General features: G+C 37.7%; 1 pseudogene; it reads right to left on the reverse strand.

The window, feature by feature from the left end:
• Positions 1 to 4491: 4491 nt before the first annotated feature.
• Positions 4492 to 5988, reverse strand: LOC123616664 (archaemetzincin-2-like; annotated as a pseudogene).
• Positions 5989 to 8540: the final 2552 nt, after the last annotated feature.

Below are 8540 nucleotides of genomic sequence, written 5' to 3' on the forward strand. Positions count from 1 at the left end.
TGCATGCTTAGCATGCAGGAGGTCCTGGGTTCAATCCCCAGTACCTCCATTAAATAAATAAAATAAAATAAAATAAAATAAAATAAAATAAAATAAAACTTTATTACCTCCCCCCCACACACACACACACAAAGAATTCCAAGTGGAAATATCTGTAAGGGTATTAGCTTCTTGCACCTAAGGATGAAGGGAAAGTCCTAGGCTGGAGGTAAACATTTGGAAATGTCAGCTTATATGTTAGCTATATGCCAGATGGCCATTAAAGTCCTGGGAGTAGTGGATTTGCCCAGAGAGAGTGGTGTACACTAAGCAAAGGAGATAGCCTAGGACTGAAACCCAAAGAATTCCAACATTCAGGGGATGGACAGAATACAAGTCATCCACAAGAAAAACAAAACAGAACAAAACAAAAGGGAGCAACCGGTATCCATAAAAAGAAAATAGAATAATATGTTGTGATCAAAACTGAAGGAAGAGTTTTTTAAAAGTTAAAGAAAGTGGTCAATATTTCTGAATGCTTATGTTGTCTCAAATAAAATAAGGCTTGAAAAATCCATTGGCTTTATCAACAAGATGGCTGTTGATGTCCTTGACAAGAGTAGTAGCAGCAGTGTGGAGACTAGAGTGTAGCTGATTGAAACTAGATGGATTTTTTGAAGTAGAGACTGCAAGTGTATTTAACTTGCTCAATAAAGAGAGATACAAAGAACATCATGAGTACAAGAAACTTTTTAAAAAAAATAACATGAGAAACTCAAATATTTAAGAACCCTACTGGTTTGCAGAGGAAAAGGTTAAAGTCCAAATGCTGAACTAAGTAAATCAGAGAGCAATCTTTCAGAGAAATGAGAGCAGACAGGAGTCAGAGCATGGACGTAGAAATTAACCACATTAAAGAGGATTGCCAATTACATAGCATCCATCAATAGTGAAACAGGAAAGCATTTGTGTGAGGACAAAGGTGATTTTATGATTAATATGAATAATGGGGACACCAAAAAGCATTCTACTAGGATTATGCAGAAGAAAAAAGGTTTTCATGGTCAGTACTATTAATTAATATTGTCTTGGAGGTAATAACAATTGGATAAGAAATGTGAATATGGCTTATAGAAAATATTCAAAATGCTTTTGAGTGAAAAAAAAGGGAAGATTCCCAATAGGACAGCAATGAATTTCTCAATAGCAACAAAGGAAGTTAGAAGAAAATGAAACAAAAAGTCTGAGGCACAGTTATTCAGCCAAACCATCCATCAAGAATAAAGAAACCTAAGATATTTTAGACATACAATTACTCATACCACTTTTCTCTCATGCTCTCTTTTTCAGGAAACAATATAAGTAAACTAAGTAAGAAAAAACAGAAACCTAATAAAAAGTAGTAATAATTCAAGAGAGCGACTAGGAAATTATCTAACACATTTGCTTATATGTAAAATAATATTGAAAAACATTTTACTGAGCTCAGGGACTATTGAGGAAAAGGTACTTGGAAAAAAAGCAAATGAAAAAATAATACGATGATATTATTAAAATGGTTCTAAGACTTAATTTCCAATGTGTGGAGGGGGGTTTTCCCACATAGCACCAGGTCATTCTCCAGATACCAGCTGGGTGTCCTACAATCTAATTTCAATTCTGACATTATCTAACTGGAGATAGCATCAGATTCCACAAGGTAAGAGTTCAGGCCTACAAGATCCCTCTCTGCCATTACTCCCCACTTCAGCTGCCACTTAGAAACTCAGGTTCCAGGTTGTCACCTGTGCTTTTGACCGACTGGCTATAGACAGAGGTTCCCAAGACTCCCCCCTCAGGTTCGACTAATTTGCGAGAGTGGCTCACAAAATTTAGAGAAACATTTAACTTACTAGATCACTGGTTTAGTACAAAAGGATTTAACTCAGAAACAACCAGATGCAAGACATGCATAGAGAAAGACATGAGGAGGGGGCGTGGAAATTCTATGCTCTCTCCAAGTCCACCACTCTCCCTGAATCTCCATGTGTTCACCAATCCATAAGCTCTCCGAACCATGGATTTTAATGGAGGCTTCATTACACAGGCACGGCTGATTAAGTCATTGGCCACTGGCGACTGATTCAACCTCTGACCCCTCCCCTTCTGGAGGATGACGTGACTGAAAGTTATAACCCTGACTCGTTCCCCTAGCAACCAGCCTCCACCCTTAGGTTATCTTAAAGGCTTTACAAAAGTCGCCCTATTAACATAACCAAAGACATTTAAATCAATCTTATCACAGGAAATTCCAAAGGTTTTAGGGGCTCTGTATAGGGTCAAAGACCAAATATATATTTCGTATTATAAATCACAGCACCACAATTATAAAATGAGCTGGTGGAGGCACAGGAGGCTTCCTGAAAGACAACTGAGATGGAGGACTGAAGCTTGGTATTAATGGACAAAAGGGGGAATTAAATGATGAATTAGAAACAAGAAGAGCGTTCTTGGTTATTGTGCTCTAAGGGTTAATTCCAGCAAGTCTGGAATTGGTCTGAGATATTTTGCTGAAATATGAGATCTATCTTCATGATACTGACCTGGGGTCAATGAAATATAATGATTAATAGTACTGTTTTGTAATCATGGGTCCAAGGCAAGTTTCAGCAGGTTTTGTGCCAGCTTGCCAACACTGTTTAGAAAGCGAAATTGATGGTTTGCCCCGATTGATATCAGTTTACACCTGATAACAGCAGCAATATTGATGGTTTGCGCAAGGGCTCTGCCACGGGGGTTGGACAGGTGGCAAAAATATGACCAGAAAGGTGTAAGAAGCTCTGGCCAAGACTCCAACTTAAGATCACTGGCTCCAAGTTAATGTTGTTGATTCCTGATCCAAGTGATAAAGCAGGACCCATAAGGTAGGACAATTGGAGCCTGCTTCCAACCTCTCCAATTCCTTGCTGTGAGGTAGCCTGTGGCTGTGATGCATATCCTCACTAAAGCTTTGACTTATTGTACCCTTTCCCTGCAATAAATGTTACATTTGTAAATCCTGTCATTTTGGATCCTGTGAGTCTTTAAAAATCCAAATTAGTTTGTCGCCATTAGCACAGTTATAGAGAACTATATAATTATATGTAATTCTGTGCATGACTATTTGAGAACTATGGGGAGGATGACAGTGATGGGGTAACTCCACAACTGCACTTCCTTCTTCTGACTCAGCCGCAGGGGTACTCTCTTAAAGTGGAATAAAATTCCAGTTTCCCAGTTTTCAGAGGATTTTCTCTCTGAACTCAGGGTGAGGATTGAAAATATCCATTATGTTCATCCATTGTAATTGAAGGTGTCCAAGACTAGTGGTTGAATTTGAATGTCATGTCACTTTTCTGGTTAGACTGATCTGCATCTGCAGAAATTGGTACAATTTACTTCCTTGTATCTTCCTATACATGTCAGATCACTTCCGAATGTCTCAACTTTTGTCTTCCTTATGGTCTCATGTATCTGTCATCCCTCAGTATCCATGGGGGATTGATTTCAAGACAGGATACCAAAATCTTCTAATGCTCAAGTACTTTATATAAAATGGCATGATATTTGCATATAACTTATGCACAGCTTCCTGTATACTTTACATCATCTCTAGATTACTTACAATACCTAATACAATGTAAATGCTGTGTAAATAGTTGTAAATACTATGTAAGTAGCTGCCAGTGCATGGCAAATTAGTTTTGCTTTTTGAAACTTTCTGGAATTTCTTCCCCAGTATGTCTGATTTTGGTTGAATATGTGGATGTAGAACTTGCAGATATGCAAGGCCAACTGCATCTTCTTTATCACCCTCAACTTGTCCAAAGCCCTGCTGCAGTTTATCATGCTTTCAAGCATGTGGGTACTGAGCTGTGATCCCAGTCTATTCTTCCCTAGAGATGGAGTTCATCTTCACATAGGCCATCTCTCAAAGGTCCTAATCTCAAATTTATCAAGGATTCTCCATTTTCAGTGGGAGTAACTCTGCTTCTTTAGCTAGGTCCATTCTTTCAGGAGGTGGCTATAAAGTGTCCAGTGAACTTCTCTCTTCTTGCTAGTGCTTCACACCCTGAAATGTATGGGTACACTGGTCCTTGGTATTTGTTTTCTATAGAAAAAAATCCTCATATCCTAACCCAGCACTAATCAACAAGTGAAAGTATACAATTAATTATTTATATTCTTAGTGTGCAGACTCTTAAACTTAGACATTCTTTGAAGACTTGCATAGCACCATTTAAAGTGTGTACACCAGACAGTTTTTCCAGTGATGGTATATTAGAAAGTAAAAAGAGACTATCAAATAAAAGGACCTGATAAGTTTAAATTTTATATACAAACCCTTATTGCAGCAGTTTTGAGATTATTATTATTTTTTAATGTGCAAGCATTTCATTTTAATTATGCCTATTTGAAGGTTCTTATTTTGGAGAGCAGAAGACGTTATACATTCATTCCATTTCCCAAAGGCTTTCACAAGTTTTATCAAAGTTATGTTTTAGAGTTACTCCAGGTAGATTCATCATCAATCTAGCTCACCTGTTCTTTGAATCATTCTACAATATTAACAGGAATAGCACACTGTAACTAACTATAGATGGCGCAAAGGTCTAGAAGCCCATGGTCTGGTTCTCCCAAGTGGCTAGGGCCTTGCATTAGGCCTGCAGCCAGTGTCAGTCCAAATTTGTGTCCAATTTCATGGATTAAACACTTACTGAAGTAGCAAAATACTAAAGATTTCACAAATACAATAGCTATTAAAGACTGAATAGCTACTTGAAGATACTTTCTTGAATTTATTCAACTTTCATTCACAGTGTAAGAGATAAAAATCACTGCCGTATCTGGTAGAGCTGAATATTCCTGTGCCATCTGCCAAAGAGCCTTGTCCAAAGACAAAATTCCAAGAGTCTTTTGGGTAAAGACAAATCATTTTTATGTAAGAAGCTCTTTTACCCCTTTCCTGTTTGTCTATTTCTGTTCCCTTTAAACCTTAATTATAAAAATGAGATCACTAGGTAACACTTAACCTAACTCCTGACTTCTGCCCTACTGAATGTACACAATGCCTTGCCTAACCTGTTGATTCCTTCCCTGGATTAAAGGGAGTAAGAATGAAGGATTAAGTAGTTAGGGAATGACTGACTCTCCACCGCCAGCTTCCCCCTCAGCAAATTTGCAGGTGGACAACATGGGCAGGATAGCATCCAATTGCAAGTGGACCACACAAGCAAGATAGCATCCAAAGGACAATCAGAAGTCAGCAAGTCTGCACACAATGGAAAAATGACGAAGAATCTGACCTCCTACCTTATAATTAACTGAGATTGTTTCTCCCTTTCCCCTTTAAAAGCTATTATGGCTGAGCAGACTCTTTGGAGTTGGTCTGGGGACATGAGTCCATTCTCTCCCCAGATTGCCAGCTTTCTGAGTAAAGCAACTTTCCTTCCTACAAACATTTGCCCCTCGATTACTGACTATTGAATGGCGAGCAGCTGAACCTGAGTTTGGTAACAGTTATTCCCATGATACAGAGGACATGTGTATATTTCTTTGTTTTTAGGAGCTTAAAGACAGCCCTGTATGAATTTGTAGGTTTTGTGTGCTGTCACTGAATCTAAAGGAACAGGAAACTGTTCTACAAGTTTTACTGTCAAGCCACAGAAAAATGCTTCACGGTAGCCCTGAGCTCTTGAACGTATTCTTCTCTGATAATTCTGGTGTTCCCTAGAGTGTCAATGGAGTGTTTATAAACATTACATTTCTTCACAGAGATTACTGATAAACTGTTCAAAGTCTTCGGAATGGGCAGTGATCCAATCTGATTGTGAATGCAAGGTAATAGGCCCAAAGAGATCACTCTCTGGCTGGAAGTCTTTGTTCATAGCTGTTCCCCATCATCTAAGTTCTTATACTACACAGAAGCACTGGAATCTTTGAGATGAGGGCTGTTTGCAGTGTCTGTTCAAAGTTACATATTGTTTGCATGATGACAGGAATGTTTCATTCATACTGTGTTCCTATGCAAAAGTTTCTCTTTTTTTCCCCAATTGTTTTGATTATGATAAAATTCACATAACAGAAAACTTACCATCTTAACCATTTTTAAATGTACAGTTCAGTGGTATTAAGTACATTCATATTGTTGTACAACCACCACCACCATCCATCTTCAGAACTCTTTTCATCTTGTAAAACTGAAACTCTGTATCATTAAACAACGTTTTCAACCTTCAGTTTGGAGAGACTGAATATACAAATAGACAATGGCCAGGCCATACATAAAAATTGAATTCTGACCCACAACCTGCAGCAACCAGCCCAAGAAAGCAACTCATCATCTATTGTAACCAGCCCAGGAGACCAGCCTGTTATCTATTAGTCGGACTTGCAGGACTTCAGACAGTTGTCTCTGTCCATTCAGGGAGGGCATAGCTGAAACCTTCCTTTTTTTTCCACTATCAAGCTTCCCTACTCCTCTGCTTGCTTTTGAGTCTTTGCCAAAACTCAAAGGACAGTGGCTGACTCCCTTGCTGTAGCAAGCTGTGACTTAAGTCATCTTTGAGTTTTCTCCTTTGCTTGGTATTCGCTTATTTCCACAGTTTGAATGGATTAAACAGCTGCTCTACCACAAGGTTTACAAGGACCAGCATGTTTGAACATGTTCATAGAAGTGATATGTAGGGTCATTAGGCCTGAAAATAGCCCATCCACTGCCAGATTATTTTTTTAAATCAAGATATTATCTTTGAACACCATTAGAGTTCTTCCAGGGCCTACATGTGGAAGTGAGCCAGAAAAAAAAAAAAAAAAAAACAACAACAACAAAGAGAGGTAAATAGAAAGAAAAGAAGAAAGAATATATGAGAGACAGAGAGAAAGGGAGGGAGGGAGAAAAGGGAGGAAGGAAGGAAAAAGTTTGCTGGATTCTGGATAGTGTTTTTTGGGTAAAAGCACCGACAGCCAGTTGAGCTTTTGAATTAGAAAACTGCCTAGATATCAGAATTTTCAGTAACAGAACATTAACTTTTAGACATAAACTCTAATGCATGCCTCAAAAAATGGAAAGTTAATATCATAATGCACATTTATTTGGGTTTCTTTCCCAGGCTGGCAAGTTACTTCAATTGTATTTTCAGGATATTAGAATTGGTAGGAGCTTTTGTTATGTCACAGCTTAGAAACAGATTATTCCTGTTTCAAAAAAAAAAAAATTAAAAAGCCTTGAAACCAATCTACCAACTACATGGAAAATCTTCATATTATAATTTTCATTAAGAAACCCTGCTTGGAGTGAAATTTCAATTAGAGATTAAAATAAAACAAAATCATCCAAAACTCATTAATATAGTGATGAAAAATGGATAGGTCCATTCTCACTACTAGAATATGATGAGAAAACTGGATTTAGGAATTAACAGGTCTTTTTTGCAATGCTGCTTCATAATTTAAAAGCTATATATATAAACTATTGATTTTTTTTCCTTTTAAATATTGCCCTAAGAGAAGATGGGAAAACGATGAAGTAAATGCTGTGTACAATTCTCCCTTCTGCCCCTAAATTGGTGACAATAATGAAAAATAGAGACTAAAACAGGAAAAAGCTCCAGTCATCATGTTGGGAGCATATTCGTCAAATCTAATGCAATTTGGTCCCAGCTGAAGGAGGGTATTGGGAGCTGACAGAAAACTCTGTTGAGAAAATCTAACAGAATTTGTTCTAAAGGATCCTGCTGGGCATCTTCAATATTGGAGGGCCTGAGGGGGTTTGGCTTGTAGGGCCACTCTCCCAATCACACATCAACAGTAAAATTACATAGTGGATAAAAACACAAGGCTGATCAGTACCAGCTTCTGAAGTCTGGGAACAAAACTACTTTGTATCTATAAATCAGGCATGACTTTTCTTTGAAAAAGATCTGTCCACTAACACAATGAGATTCTATTACATATCCAGGAGAATGGTTAAAGTTAAAACATGAAACCCAATATAAATGGAGGTGTGAGCAACCATAACTTACATACATGGTTGGTGGGGGTGTGAAGTGTTACAATCATTTCAGAAAAAGTTCTGGCAACCTGTTGTAAAAGTAATCATACATCATCTATCATATGGCACAGTTCGTTTTCTTCCCCCAAGTATTTAAACACTATGTTCACAATAAGATATAAAAACTGTTTGCCTAATAGCCAAAATCATAAACATCTCAGGTGTCTATCAATTGGAGAATGGACAAACAGTGGTATATTCAGGTAACAGAATACTACTTAGCCCTAAAAAGTAACAATTTAATGAAATACCCAACAGTACGGATGGATCTCAGAATTATTATCTGGGTGAAAGAGGCCACAAAACAGTGCATATTTTCCCCCCATTACATTCTGTCCTGTATTCATAAGTGGTATAATATATACTCCATTATTCTATTTACATGAAATTGTAGAACAGGTAAAACTAATGTACAGAGAAAAATATCAAAAAATATCTCTGGGAGGGTGAAGGCCAGGATTTTCTAGGAAGGGGCATGAGGTAATTTACT

The sequence above is a fragment of the Camelus bactrianus genome, chromosome X (assembly GCF_048773025.1).
Source record: "Camelus bactrianus isolate YW-2024 breed Bactrian camel chromosome X, ASM4877302v1, whole genome shotgun sequence".
Classification (NCBI taxonomy): domain Eukaryota; kingdom Metazoa; phylum Chordata; class Mammalia; order Artiodactyla; family Camelidae; genus Camelus; species Camelus bactrianus.